At 39.9% G+C, this 16461-nt stretch overlaps 1 protein-coding gene across 1 annotated transcript in view; it reads right to left on the bottom strand.

Moving 5' to 3' along the window:
• MYO10 (myosin X) overlaps positions 1–16461 on the bottom strand; it is a 231681-nt gene that overhangs the window by 47332 nt on the left and 167888 nt on the right. The gene's annotated exons all lie outside the window — the stretch shown is intronic.

The raw sequence follows: 16461 nt of genomic DNA, 5'->3' as shown, positions 1-16461 counted from the left end.
ATCGCAAGTACATTTCAGCCTCCTCTTTGGCACAGAGGCCAAAATTTATATGGAAAACAACTGCCACACTGACCTTTTCCCCACAGCTAAAGACACTGAACAATAATGAACACCATTCCTGTGCTTTAAAAAGTGCTCGGCCACCATGGCAACCCCTCCCATTCTCAGGATAATTAGTGTGGTGTGGCTACAGGATTTGATAAAGGGTTAGAGGGAGAACGGTGGGCCAGTAAGAAATTCAGCCACTAAAATTTACTTCTCTCACCGCACTGAGATTGGATGTCTGAATCCCAGATGCTGATTTACTTAAGGGGAAGGGTGAAGAATCTATAAAAATTGCTTGTCACACCTGGCATTACTTTAATAATTTATTCCTCTTACTAGTAATATGGTTGTTTCACTGTCTTACCTCCCCTCACCCCCATGAAATGCAATGCTCTTGAAAGTTAAGGCTATATCTGGAATGGTGAAAACAGACTTTTGAAAGTGTCTTGTCACATTTGTAACTGCACCTCAATCTTGATTTTCAACTTCCCTCTTAACCTATACAGTATATTTGTATCTTATTCTAGGGCACTATGTAAATGATAACAATAGCATTAACATTTTCTGAAAAAAGAACAGGAGTACTTGTGGCACCTTAGAGACTAACAAATTTATTTGAGCATAAGCTTTCGTGAGCTACAGCTTATGCTCAAATAAATTTGTACTCCTTTTCTTTTTGGGAATACAGACTAACACAGCTGCTACTCTGAAACCCCTAACATTTTCTGAGATTGCCAAGCATGCTTTCCAGAAGCACCCAACATGTAGTGGTTTGGTGATGTGGACTCGTGCTTTGTGTGGTTGTGACCCAGCATCAGTTCTGGACTAGCCTAGAAAAATTGTCATTAAAATGTACCAGTCCAAACACAAAAGATGCTTGCCCTCCCTCTACCATGATGACTGATCATGAAAACAAACAAGCAGGATATTTTATTAATCCGTCAAAATAATGCCTTACTGTGGATATGAAGAGTTTTGCAAAACTGATTTACACCATGGGTTACAGTAAGCAGTACTACCAAACCCAAGTATTTAAAACTCACGAGATCAGGCCATGAGATTAGTTTGAGAATCATGAAATTTGGGTTTTTTTTAATTTGCCTTCTGGGTTTCAAGCCTTTAGGGAGGAGGTCACATTTTCAAGCTTTTTTCCGCCCTGCCCCCCGAAGCCATGATGGCTAGAAACTTGTATTTTTTTAAATGAAAGCTGAGATTCTCAAGTAATCAGCTGACTCCAGCAGCAGGGGCTGTTAAGAAAAACAGCAAATGTCACTAGAGCTGGCAACACCCCTCAGCTATCACATAACAATCCTCCTTCAATTGATGCTACTAACTCATTTTTTTAAGAAAAAAGAAAAGGAGGACTTGTGGCACCTTAGAGACTAACCAATTTATTTGAGCATCAGCTTTCATGAGCTACAGCTGATGCTCCTCTAAGGTGTCACAAGTCCTCCTTTTCTTTTTGCAAATACAGACTAACACGGCTGCTACTCTGAAACCTGTCATTTTTTTAAGAGGTTACTAATAAACACTGGGGCTAAATTCATCCCTGGAGTAACTCCCCTGACATTAATGGAGTTAAAGCAGTGACTAAACCTTTGAAAAGTGTAGTTATTGTTTCAAGGAATTCCACTATTATGTAAGGCTAGTTTCATCAATACATTTTAAATAGCCATTGCCTGCTGTGTTACATGTGTCTGCCCCATGGCAGCAGATACAGATTTCACACTACCTGGGCCTGAACTGTGTTGTCCTGAGGGAGAGCTGCTGGCTATTCTGCTCTTAGGAACATAAGCAGCAATATTGGCTTTGACAACACAAGAAGCTGTTTGGGGAGCTCTCAGACTGCAGGCACCACGGGGGAGAGATTGCAGAGAGCCAGGAGATAAGACATTTAAGCATATCCACCATTTTACACTTCGAAGTAAAACAACTACAAGAAACATTAATTCAGTCCTAAGCACAATACCATAACATGCAGCATATACACAGAAAAGTATAATTTTAGGAGTCCTAATCTAAACTATCCAGCAGACTCATTCAAAGCTTATTTAAAGAAAGAAAGCACAGAAACCTTATGATGTAATAATAAATATATCTTACACTTACTATTAATTATTAGCACTTAGGAGCCCTCGTCATGGACCACGACTCCCATGGTAGGCACTGTACACAGACCAGTAACAGATCGTAGGTAATTCATTTCCTTCTTTATCTAACAGAACTTTACAAACTATAGTCCCAAACCTGCAAACACTTATGCCTCAAATCAATGGGACTACTCATATCCTTGAAGTTAAATTGTGTGTGTTTGCAGAACTGGAGGCTAAATAGTGCATATACACTCCTGTTAAAATGCAGCCACTTCTGAGACTGAAAACGGCAGCCAACCATATCTGAACTACAGAAGTACTCTCTCTCTGTGCCAGAGTGAACATGTCTATTTCATGCACCGTGCTAGATACACAGACTGAAGAAGTCTATTCTGATTTCGCCTACACTAGTCTAAGTCTGAAGTAACACCAGTAGAGTACTTCCAGATTTAAATCAGTAATGTGAGGGCAGATTTGGCCCTGGAATCCAGTAGACGAGGGAGAGAGAGAAACTTCTTTCAAAGCAGTTTACTTTATAAACACATATGTAAAGAGTGGATTTTGAGAAGTATTTTAAAGTGAGCAGAACCACAACTTATCTCTTCTAGAACACTGTATTGAACATACACTGTATCCTCGGATGTAAAAATTAATAACATACTAAAAATAAAACTATCCTAAAATAACGTTAACGTTCTAGTAAACTCAGAAAAGCACAGAGATTCAACTGAAGGCTCTCAAAGCCCCTTACTGTGATATGATCAACATAAAATCTAGTCAGTTTCCAAAATGAGTTAAATTGTTTCAGGTTCTGTATCGGCTCTGAATACCTGTGCATTTTCCTTTCTTCCTTTTTAATAATCATGTTTCCCCCTCCCCCATGGACAAACGAAAGAGGGAAATGACTAACTATCCAGAAGAAACTGAAAATTACTTGACAAAAAGCACTGACAAGTGCACAAAATAAACTGAAGCAACTGGTTTTCTCTCTTTCATCTTTTTCATTTACAGGAATCTTAAATATTATATTTGTAACAAGAGTATATTAAAAGTTTCCAAAGGAGGGCAATTTTTATTTTTAAACTGAGTATCCCTTTAACTTGACTTATTGGCACCTATTCAATGCTGCACACAAGGTCCTCTATCAAATATTTGCTCCATCAGCATGCAGTCCGTGTTGGAAAAATAAATAACTCATCAGTGATCAGAATAAGCAGTGCTGTGGGCTACTCTGACAGAGGATCACATGAAACTGCACTAACAGGCCATAATTTTTTAATGGAAATACTCCATATTTACACTGATGTAACTGTAATAGAATCTCACCTAAGCCATGTTTGGGCAGTGAGGTAACCTTAACTTGGAATTTCCCTGGTTTTAATGGCTGCAAGTAAGAACCATTCTGCTTGATGCTGTGTTTTTGTTGTTGTTCTTCTCCTTCTCCTCTTTGGAAGTGCAACTTGCAATTTATCAGTTTGTGATGTCCACAGATCTCCAATAAATTTGTGCCAGAAGGCATTAAAGTCAGGGCTTTAATATGATCTGAAATCCATGCAGACAAGACTCTGGCTCCTTAAAATGCTAAATGCCTACTCTGATCTGTCCTGAGCCTCCTAACAGTGAAAAGCTTGTGCCTGAGATTATCATCAGGAAAAGCCCTTAGGGCAGACATTAACACCTTCATGCTTTTTTCATATGAGTTAGTTCCTTAGTTTGTAAATTGGCTGGGCGGGGGGGGAGGGGGGGGGAGTGGGCGCTAGAATTTAGAGAACCCCAGATGAAGCCTCAAAAAAACAAAACAAAAAAAACCCAAAAACCACCACCACCACCAAAAACATAAAAAGATGCAATTTTCTTACAGTGCCAATCATTGGTTAAACCTCACCTAAAATAGTGTAGTGGTAGTCTGGGTTTAGTCTCCATTTCAAAAGATAATTTCAACTGCCCTGGAAAACATGCCTTGTAAGTATAAGGTAGTCATGGCCCTGCCAAGCTAAACAGTCAAACTGATTTTGGCTAGGTAGAAAGAACTTCACAGCACAGAAACATTATAAAAAATAAATAGTTCCTCATTTCTAGATTGCCTAAGAGAATTCAGATAGAACTATCTCAGGCAAAGAAGAAACACATGGAATAGGTTGACAAGAAAGTCCACTGAAACAAATAGTATAAATGAGTTTAAGAAACAGCCAGATATATACAGAGAGAGAGATCAAAGGATTTCACTGAAGAGACATGGCAAGATACATTTAAAAATGAGAAGTCTTTCCCTGTTTGTAAACACTTTAAATCCAAAGCAAGGAAATCTTGGCAATATTGTATCTTGAGAGAGATACACTTGATTAAAAGAGCTCATTTGTACTAATGCATAAGTCTAAAGCTTATTGATTTCTATTCAAAGACAAATTAATTCTGCTCCCTTGAGGGATTTATTACACCAGGTCTTTGCAGATGGGTCCCTGTGCTCTTCCAAAATGCATGCATGTTGTTCGGGCTGTCAAGAAATTAAAAAAATTAATCACGATTAATCGCACTGTTAAACAATAGAATACCATTTATTTAAATATTTTTGGATATTTTCTACATTTTCAAATATATTGATTTCAATTACAGCAAAGAATACAAAGTGTACAGTGCTCACTTTATTTTTATTTTTATTACAAATATTTGCATTGTAAAAAACCAAAAGACAGTATTTTTCAGTTCACCTAATACAAGCACTGTAGTGCAGTCTCTTTATCATGAAGGTTGAAATTACAAATGTAGAATTATGTACAACAAATAACTGCATTCAAAAATAAAACAATGTAAAACTTTAGAGCCTACAACTCCACTCAGTCCTACTTGTTCAGCCAATCACTAAGAAAAACAAGTTTGTTTACATTTATGGGAGATAATGCTACTGGTTTCTTATTTACAATGTCATCTGAAAGTGAGAACAGGCATTTACATGGCACTTTTGTAGCCGACATTGCAAGGTGCCAGATATACTAAACTTTCGTATGCCCCTTCATGCTTCAGCCACCATTCCAGAGGACATGTTTCCATGCTGATGACACTCGTTAAAAAAATAATAATAATGTGTTACTGTAAATTTTGACTGACCTCCTTGGGGGTAGAATTTTATGTCTCCTGCTCTATTTTACCAACATTCTGCCATATATTTCATGTTATAGCAGTCTCAGATGATGACCCAGCACATGTTGTTCATTTTAAGAACACTCACTACAGATCTGACAAAATGCAAAGAAGGTACCAATGTGAGGTTTCTTAAGATAGCTACAGCACTCAACCCAAGGTTTAAGAATCTGAAGTGCCTTCCAAAATCTGAGGGCATGGAACATGCTTTCAGAAGTCTTAAAAGAACAACACTCCGATGCGGAAACTACAGAACCTGAACCACCAAAAAAGAAAATCAACTTTCTGCTTGTGGAATCTGACTCAGATGATGAAAGTGAACATGCGTCAGTCTGCACTGCTTTGGATCGTTATCGAGCAGAACCCATCATCAGCATGGACACATGTCCTCTGAAATGGTAGTTGAAGCTTGAAAGGACATATGAATCTTTAGCGCATGTGGCACGTAAATATCTTGCAACGCCAGCTACAACAGTGCCATGTGGATGTCTGTTCTCACTTTCAGTTGACATTGTAAACAAGAAGCAGGCAGCATTATCTCCTGCAAATTGTAACCAAACTTGTTTCTCTTAGCAATCAGCTGAACAGGAAGTAGGACTGAGTGGACTTGTAGGCACTAAAGTTTTATATTGTTTTGTTTTTGAGTGCGGTTATGTAACAAAAAAAAAATCTACATTTGTAAATGGCACTTTCACGATAAAGAGATTGCATTATGGTACTTGTATGAGGTGAACTGAAAAATACAATTTCTTTTGTTTATCATTTTTACAGTGCAAATATCTGTAATAAAAATAATATAAAGTGAATACTGTACACTTTGTAGTTTGTGCTGTAATTGAAATCAACATATTTGAAAATGTAGAAAAACATCCAAAAATATTTAAACATTTCAATTGGTATTCTATTGTTTAACAGTGTGATTAAAACTGCAATTAATCGTGATTAATTTTTAAAATTACAATTAATTTTTTGAATTAATTGCGTGAGTTAATTGTGATTAATGAACAGCCCTACTTGTTTTTCTATATGAATTTGATGAGTAGGAGCAAATTCAATTCCACATATGTAATTCAGCCAGGGTGACATTTTTCTTATCAACACATCTCTGTCAACATTTAAAAAAAAAAAAAAGATACAAATCATTGCATATTGTGATATGAAGTGATCTTTATCTTTATGACAACAAGGAGTACGGTGGCACCTTAAAGACTAACAGATATATTTGAGCATAAGCTTTCGTGGGTAAAAACCTCACTTCTTCAGATACATGGAGTGAAAGTTACAGATGTAGACATAAATATACTGACACATGAAGAGAAGGGAGTTACCTCACAAGTGGAGAACCAGTGCTGACAGGGCCAATTCGATCAGGGTGGATGTAGTCCACTCCCAACAACAGATGAGGAGGTGTCAATTCCAGGAGAGGCAAAGCGGCTTCTGTAATGAGCCAGCCACTCCCAGTCCCTACTCAAGCCCAAATTAATGGTGTTAAATTTGCAAATGAATTTTAGTTCTGCTGTTTCTCTTTGAAGTCTGTTTCTGAAGTTTTTTTGTTCAAGTATAGCTACTTTCAAATTTGTTATAGAATGTCCAGGAAGATTGAAGTGTTCTCCCACTGGCTTTTGTGTGTTACCATTCCTGATGTCCGATTTGTGTCCATTTATTCTTTTACGTAGGGACTGTCCGGTTTGGCCAATGTACATGGCAGAGGGGTATTGTTGGCACATGATGGCATATATAACAATAGTAGACATTCAGGTGAATGAGCCTCTGATGGTGTGGCTGATGTGGTTGGGTCCTCTAATGGTGTCACTAGAGTAGATATGGGGACAGAGTAGGCAACGAGGTTTGCTACAGGGATCGGTTCCTGGGTTAGTGTTTCTGTGGTGTGGTGTGTAGTTGCTGGTGAGTATTTGCTTCAAGTTGGGGGGCTGTCTGTAAGCGAGAACTGGCCTGTCTCCCAAGGTGTGTGAGAGTGGGGGATCATTTTCCAGGATAGCTTGTAGATCGTTGATAATGTGCTGGAGAGGTTTTACCTGGGGGCTGTACGTGATGACCAGTGGTGTTTTGTTATTTTCCTTGTGGGGCCTGACCTGTCGTAGGTGATTTCTGGGTACTCCTCTCGCTCTGTCAGTCTGTTTTCTCACTTCCCCAGGTGCGTATTGTAGTTTTAAGAATGCTTGATAAAGATCTTGTTGGTGTTTGTGTCTGTCTGAGGGATTGGAGCAAATTCAGTTGTATCTTAGGGCTTAGCTGTAGACAATGGATCGTGTGATGTGTCCTGGATGGAAGCTGGAGGCATGTAGGTAAGTATAGTGGTCAGTAGGTTTCTGGTTAAATTTGCAAATTTAACACCATTAATTTGGGTGTCAATAGGGACTGGGAGTGGCTGGCTCATTACAGAAGCCGCTTTGCCTCTCCTGGAATTGACAACTCCTCATCTATTGTTGGGAGTGGACTACATCCACCCTGATCGAATTAGCCCTGTCAATACTGGTTCTCCACTTGTGAGGTAACTCCTTTCTCTTCATGTGTCAGTATATTTATGTCTGCATCTGTAACTTTCACTGCATGCATCTGAAGAAGTGAGGTTTTTACCCACGAAAGCTTATGCTCAAATACATCTGTTAGTCTTTAAGGTGCCACCGGACTCCTTGTTGTTTTTGTGGATACAGACTAACACAGCTACCCCCTGATACTTTATCTTTATGCTACTCTATAATCCTCTACCCCCTCATGTCCAGTATCCAATCCAAATAGTAGACTGGGTAGTGGGCAAATGCACAGCCAGCTACATTGTAAAGCCAGTGTGGTCCAGTGGATAGCAATCAGGAGAGCTAGGTTATGTTCCCCACTGAGATGATGTGTGACCTTGGGCAAGACACTTCCTCACTTCCTCCTGCCCATTTTCCCCAGCCTACATTAGTCTTTTCTATTTAAACTGTAATCTCTTTGGAGGCAGGAACTGTCTTTGTGTGTATGCACAGTGGGGCTCCAATCTCAGTCAGGGCCTAGAATGCCAGGCAGATAAATCCTTCTTCCAGGCTGCAGAGATACTCTGGGGAAGTTATTCCAGCCCCATGTGGCCCCTGAAAAGACTGGAAGGCCAAACGCCTTCCTCTCCCCCAGACCACCTGTGTTCCTTTAGAAAGCTGCCCTGACCCACCCCATCCTTCTGTACAGTAGAACCATATTGTTTTAAAGTTTTTGCCCCCATAGGCTAAATTACCAGGGCAAGTCACACAGGTGTAAGCCCTGTTTTGCACTGGTGCAGCACTTTTAGGGTAGGGGTTTGCACTAGTCTAGCTACATTGCTCCAAATCTCCCTCAGGTACACAGGCCACAAGGGGTGAAATCTGAGCATTCTTTTCAGTTTCTATAGCACAGCAATATCCACGGAGTTAATTCTCAATTCACATGAGAATAAAAGGTTAAAGTTTTATAAGGTAAGAGAGTAAATAAATTTAGACAGTGTCTTAGGTGGCATGGAGGGCTCAATCCTATTTACAGCTGAGCACATCCAGCAAGGTGTAGAGCGCCTCAGACCCCACTGACTTCAAGAAAACACACTTTGAAAGCAACTTAAAAAAACAAAAAGAGAATGTAGAAGTGTCTGGTACCCTCCAGCATGCAGCCAGCAGCAACTCCTGAGTGCTCTGAAAAGAACTGCTGCAAAAGTGACAGTTCACTGGCTTTGGGAGATGTTCCTTCTCTATTCCAATGAACATGAGAAAGAGAGAAAATAAACCCAACAGACACAGAACAGCACAACAAATGCTAGAAATTTGGATAGGATCTCTGAGTGAGTGTGTATATGTGTGTGTGTGTGTGTGCGTGTGTGCATATTTCTCTCCCCGATCCATCCCCTTCCCCCTAAAAAAGCTCTAACAAAAACTGGATAAATAGTAACACTGATGGCGATTAATTGCTAAGATTAAGGCAACAATACAGAGAGAGGGGCGTGTGACTATTCAATTGACAGTTACACACATCTAGCAGTGCCAAGTGAGGATCTGAGAAATGGATACTCAAATTAAACATTCTGTACCAAATTCCAGGCAAGATTTCATAGTTAACTTGATAATAATCTCTTAGCTCTTTTGTATCATCTGTACAAGAACAAACATGAAAGCACCACATATGCCAATTACAAGGAATAACATATGATTTCTACCTGTATATGCAATTAGCTATCTTCTATTTAATTCCAGTTATTGCATGCTACAGTATGACTTATCTCTAGTTTGTTCCCCTTGAATATTTCAGACTGATGAGGGACATCAGAATTTTGGTGATTACTGTACCAAAGAGTACAGTACCATACTGTACTCTTATGCTTAAAATAATACCGTAGGAGTGCTGCAACTTTACCTCTTCTTCTTCTCCTTCTTCACAAAAGCTTATGCTCAAATAAACCGGTTAATCTCTAAGGTGCCACAAGTACTCCTTTTCTTTTTGCGAATACAGACTAACATGGCTGTTACTCTGAAACCTTCACAAAAATAGTTATTAAATGAGGAAACACCACAAATGACAATGGTATTTACATAAGGCCTTTCATTCAAACTGCTTTACAAACGTTTACTGATTGCATGTTTCTCTCTTCCTCTCACACACATTGCTACCTCTAAGACACATGAAATGTTGCACCATTAAACAGTTGCTGTAGCTATTGAGCAGTTTTATTACCATTACATTCGTATTGCAGTAGCACCCAGAGGTCTCAGCCAGGCCAAGGCCCCATTGTGCTAAGTATTGCACACACATACAGTAGTCACAGTGTCTGCCCCACAGTGCTTGTAATAGTTTTTTATGGCAAAGATGTGATTTAGAAGCAGCTTTACAAATGTATGGGGAGAAGGGGGAAAGGATCCTTCTAAATGGCTGTAATCTCATACTAATGTCACCAATGACCAATCAATTCACAGAATCTTAGACTTTCCCATTGGCTATTATTTAAAACTCAATTTAATTAAGATAGTAGCACTGAAGTGTTACATTTCAGGGCAATTATCAATTTCGTGGGTTGAAATGGACCAAATTCTACCCTCAGTTACAACGGGGGTCCACAGAGGTATAAGGGCAGAATTTGGCCAACTGCGCCTTCAGCCTGGTGACAAATAAATCCCAAAACATGCTGTCTCCTAAAAATGTTCAGTCCCCGTCATTTCTTAGGCACCGATTCAGCCTACATGCTTACAATGAAGCATGTGCTTAAGCATTTTGCTGAACTGGGACCTTACTGCTTGAATATATTATTTCAAAGAGCCTACTGAAATCAACAGTGAGGTTCACAGGGGTTCATCCCAAAATGAAGACTGAGTCTCCACCCATGTGAGACACACACAATTAAAAGCATCTGAAGAAAGGGGATTTGAGATTTGGAGCAGCCTTGACTGATATAGTCCTGGTAAAACAGACAGAAGGTGCAGTTTACAGCACAGACCCCAGCGGGAAATCTTCATAGACCCTCCTCTCCACCTGTGAATAATCTGTTACCATTTTATCTAAAGTCATCCTAATTAAAGGCTCCAGTCCCTGCAGGCTAAACCTAATCTGGCCACTCTTTCTCGCCACATTGTAATCGGTCAGCAGTGTTCCCCTGAAAAAAAATCAAGCAAGCTGTTAGTTACAGACTTACCATGAAAAAACTTGCTGTGAAACACTAATTGAAAGGCAGCTGTCCTTCCCTAGCAACACCCTGTCAAGATGACCAGAATCAGGGTCATCACTGTTCATGACAATGGTCAAGAGAACTATGTGTGCAATACACACTACTCCGTTTATAGAATAACGGCTGCTGTTAAAACTAGCAGACGCACACTTCCTCAGGCTGCATACAAACTAGTCTCAAAGGGTGAAATACTGATCCTGTAGAAACCTATGGCACAACTCCTGTTGACTTAAATGGGGCCAGGATTTCACCCATAAACTTTAATTTTCCATGGCAGTCCCATCCACATTTGAGTTTTTAAATCAAGGCATATAGATTCATTTTCAACAGTTTACAACTGGTAAATATTAAGACATGTTTTCGTTAAAAGTCCACGTCTACATTTAAAGAACAAAACAAAACAACATTGAAATATGGTGGCTGTAACATGGTTCACTCTTGCCTGTGTAGCACAGAAATAAAAATATGTTACAATATCATATTTTTTACTACTGGTAAATACCTGGGATGGATCATGGGTCTGATAGAACATGTTTTGTTCAATCTACACCAGCAAGCATAGTCAATGTTATAACAGAGTTTGATCCCACAAACATTTTATTAGCCAGCATAGTACTTACTGCTACTCAGTGATCTTTAAAATGTGAAACTGTCCATGTGGCTAGTCCTCACTCAGGTGCTAATATGTGTTTCTTTTGCCACTATGGCAACAGCAGCATATCCTGAACACAATGGCAGAAACGGTGTTGGGCTAGATTGTCACAGCCCTTACTCTGCACGCAGAGGAGGACGGGGAATGAGGCCTCCTTGCTCACACTGTGACTCCAGACATGGGGAGGACCCATGGGACTGCTTGCCCGATACTCCCTACCGTGAGCAAGTGAGCAGGGAGGAGAAAGAATAGGGATGGGGAGTGGGTGGAGTCCTGCCTCCACCCTTCCTTCTCACCAGCCAGAGTAGCTGGATGTCTGTAAGTGGGCAATGCACTGCTCCACACAAAAAACTAAACTCCCTCCCCAGAGCCAGGGGAGAGTGCATGGGAGGAATTGTTACTGTAAGTCACAATTTATTCTCTGGTCTGCTCCTGGAGCATTGCAGCAACATGACACCCCTTGCTTAGGGCAGATTATAAAGTTACTATCTAGCCCTTTTGGACTGCAAGCCCGAATGCTATGGGTGATTTGATGGGCTTCCATTCTGAAGTGTTATCTTGCAGAGGCTGCTCAGCATTCTTCATTATTCACAAAGTAAAGAGGTTATATTACCCGTATTTGGCACTTGTGCAACTGCCGCTGGAATACTGTGCCCAGTTCTGGTGTCCATAATTCAAGAAGGATGTCAATAAATAGGAGAGGGTTCAGAGAAGAGCCACGAGAATGATTAAAGGATTAGAAAACATGCCAGATAGTGATAGATTCAAGAAGGAAAATCTATTTAAGCTTATCAAAGAGAAAGTTAAGGGGTGATGTGATTACACTCTATATGTACCTTCATAGGAACAAATATTTAATAATGATCTAACAGAGAAAAATATAAAACGATCCAATGTCTGGAAGCTGATACTATACAAATTGAAACTAAAAATAAGGCGTAAATTTTTAACAGTGAGGGAATTAACCCTTGGAACAATTTACCAAGGGTTGTGATGGATTCTCCATCACTGGTAATTTTTAAAATCAAGATTGCATTTTTTTCCCTTCTCTAAAAAGATATGCTCAAGTTCAAACAGGAATTAATTCAGCATAGTCCTATGACCTGTAGCTCTACAGGAGATCAGACTAGCTGATCACAGTGGTCCCTTTCTAGCTTTATGATCTATGAAAAACTACAACTTTTACTTATTTAAAGGGAACTTAGTTCTGTGCTCTTATTTGACCTCAGGTGCTGGATAGACAGCCACAAAGATTGAATTTCTTAACTTATCCACAGATAACAGAGGACAGGCACTAGCAAAGTGTGCACTGTGCCACCAGTGTGCCTCAATCCTGACTCTCATCCCCAACCTGGGCAAACAGTTTCTGTGGTCAGCACATTCCTTCTCTATGCCCATAGTTGACAATGCTAGGAAGGGTGCCAACTGTGATATAGACACCTGTCCACTAGGATTCAGACAGAGAGCACCAAATGGCTTCACGTAAACCATTCCACATCCATCAGATGATGGGAAACACAGCATTACCAAGCCCAAATGCTTAAAAAAAAAAAATGAGTCAGGCCTCCGAAAATCAAGAGATTGGCTGAAAACCCATGAGATTTAAGAACAGTGAAGATACTGTTCTTTTTAATTGCTTCAGGATTTTTGAGACTGTACCGTGTACCAAGGTCCCATTTTCACGCTTTTCTCCCAGCTGTAAGTGCTAGAAAGTGCCTTTTCAAAAAATGAAACCTTGAGATTCTCATATATTCTCAGGGCGCCAGTTAGAAAAACATCAATTAGTGCATGACTCATGATAAAATTGTGGGCATGGGTAGCACTAAAAACATAATATTTCATCACTGTTATTTTTCTTTAACGAGGAAATGAATTACTTCTCTTTCTCTGATATAATGAGTTCCCATACAGCGTTTACTTCAATCTTATATTCATAGATCAGGGGAAAAAAATCTCTGCAACAAGCCAACCGTAATAAGCAGGCTTGTTTCTCAGTGTTTTCTCAAGCAGGTTAATGTTCCTGGTAATTCTTACTCTGGAGGAAGAAAATGCCAATTAAAAAATGCTGCCTCCTAGGAGCCTTTCCTTTGGCTTCTTCATGTATTAAGGTAGTTGTCTGAAAGTCATCAAGGGAAATTAGCCAGGCTTAGATCACAGCTGATATTTGATATGTGTAAATTAGGAGCACCACACAATATTCCACTGGCCAGTTTTGTGTTGCTAGGAAACGAAAGGTCAGGGAACATTCAAAGGCCAGATTATTCCCATCCCCTGGTAAATTCATAGGGTTCTATTCATTCCAAATTCCTTACTCCGTGGGTGCTGGCTGCAAAGACTCTCTGACCCGACACTCCTAGAGACTAACTGTGATTCAGATCGGAGCCCCATGACACCAGCCTCCCTGAACTCTGATGGTGGCTGAATGCTCCAATTTCCCCTTGCCTGGAGATTCAAGTAATGCTACCTGCTTGCCTTAACATTGAACTGAGGGCCCAGTTTATACTCAAGAAGTCCAGTCAACTTATAGGCAGGGAGCCAATGGTGTCATCATGAGGGCTCCCAGAGTGTGACTGCCAGCTACCTTTAAGATAACCAATTGTGGCCAGCCTGATAGGATCTATTAAATATTTTAAATGGCCTCTCTAGCTCCAAGCTTAGAAACTTAGCTTATAAAAAACTGCACTGACCCTTTATATCAGCACTGAAATGTTTCATTTTGCCACCTGGCTAACTACAAAAGATTCATGCCATGCTCTTGGAAGATGATCCAGCTTTATCAGATATAATCAAAATATTAGCTACTCTATGTATAAAGACCTTCCAACTAATTTCCTCTCAGGCCTAAACAGTCTTTTTCTGTAGTTGGTGACTCTGAGGTCATATATTTAAAGACAATCTCAGTTGGTCCTGTTGCATCTCTCTTTGCTGTTCTCTTCAAAATTTACTCTCACACACTGGTCTTGTTTTCCTACTTGTTTTTATATTAGAAATTCAGGTCTTGTCTAGAAGACTGTACAGGTAACTGGAGAGCAAGTAGAATAAGGAGATTCAAGTGAACCTGATCAATTGAAAAGGGGAGTGATTTCAGTCAGAATGTTTAACACAGTTTGGTAATGTTTGCTTTTGTTAACACCTTCTTTACTCACACGCCTGAAACATAGTTTGGAGAAAGGATTCTGTTCCAGACTTAACACATCCTGCCTCTTTAGCAGCTGAAAAATCTCCCATTGCACTTCTCTGGTGCTCCAGTGAGACCACCATTAAAAATAAGACCTGATACCTCTAAGGTACAAATACATCAGGCAAAAAACAAACAACAACAAAATTGTCCCTTCCCCAACCCAACCCTCCGCCCAAAACAACAACAAATCTTTCATGATTTATTTATACCTCGTGTAACCATACAAAATGGCACACACTCTTCCCCCCAAAACCCCCCTTTGCCGGTAACCCTTATCAATACCATTTCTAGAGCAACAGTAACTTAACTTCATCTGCCCAGCAGATTGTGGTATTCACAATTTGACACAGATGATCAACTACAGTGGTAACCATCTACCACAATAATTATCACAATACAGCATCTGTGACGCCACCAGAATTTCTTATTGTAATGTAGGAAAGTATTGTGATCTCAGATACTGCAGCAGGATAACTGTTGGTAAATGCTGACTTTTTAATGGAAACTACTGAATATTACCATACAATGCTCTAGACAAAACTGTATTACAGATTACTTATCTGTCCAAATTCCTAGTCTGTTCTCAGTTCAGAGATAAGCACACAGCAAGACAACACCTCACTATTAGCCTGATCCAATGCTCCCAGAAGTCAACAGAAAGACTCCCACTGACTTCAGTACACATGGGATCAGGCCCTAAATTACTTAAAATTTCCTATGTAGGGCCAGATCCTCTGGGGCTTTAAATTGGCATAACTGTTCACGTCAATGGAGCTTTGGCAATTGACTCCCGTAGAGTTTGTGACCCATAGTCCTTTTGATCTTGATATCTTAACACAGAGTTCAGTCCTTCTTAGTTATATGAAGGTATAGATCTACTCCGTTAAATAATTTGTTTTAAAAGACAAACCTGTGAGCCCAGATTTTGCTCTTACTTACGTTTTGCAGTCTTACTGCAAATCAGAATTTGGCCCCTTGTTCTTTCTAAGTAGGTTTGCTCTGTTACGCCTCTAAAATTTCTGTTCATGGAACCTACAGCAGGATTCAATATTAGACTCTTCATTTTATCATTAGCCATCTATGTGCATTTTGATTACTGACCTACTGAAATGGGTTCTCTTGGGGCTGGATGGCAATTTGGACCATATATCCGTGGAGTGAGGGATATTAAAACTTGTCTTGCAGATCTACACAGATTACATGGATCTTGGATGTGGAGTGCAAGAGTAAGTAAGGCTACATGCCTGCTCACTCTCTCCTCACAGCAGGTAGTGTGTTGGCTTTACCCTCTTTACTCGCTTGCCAGCACAGCTGAGCAAGTACAGGGTGGGTAAAATGCTTGAGCGCAGGATTAATTTTGAAGCACGTGCTTAAGCTCCACTGAAGTCAGTGACACTTATGCATGTGCTTCAGTATGTTGCTGAATTGGGACCTTACTGATAGTATAAGCCAGCAGCAAATTACTACCAAGCAAGGAGGTAATTTTCACTTCCTGAGTTACGATTCTTTCCCGAAGGAAATTCCTTGGGTTGTGCAAGTATGTGCCACCTCCTTAATAGGTTTCCCTGTGATAAAATTTAGCCCTTGGTTGAGTCAGAATTAGAAGTTTCAAGCAAATTCTGCTTTCTACAAGAGCATATTTCTGTTTGCTAAAGGAATTATGCTCTGGAATTAGCTA

The sequence above is a fragment of the Eretmochelys imbricata genome, chromosome 2, assembly GCF_965152235.1.
Source record: "Eretmochelys imbricata isolate rEreImb1 chromosome 2, rEreImb1.hap1, whole genome shotgun sequence".
NCBI classification, from domain to species: domain Eukaryota; kingdom Metazoa; phylum Chordata; order Testudines; family Cheloniidae; genus Eretmochelys; species Eretmochelys imbricata.
The sequence above is the reverse complement of the archived record's forward strand: the minus strand, read 5'-3'. Positions and strand labels throughout refer to the sequence as shown.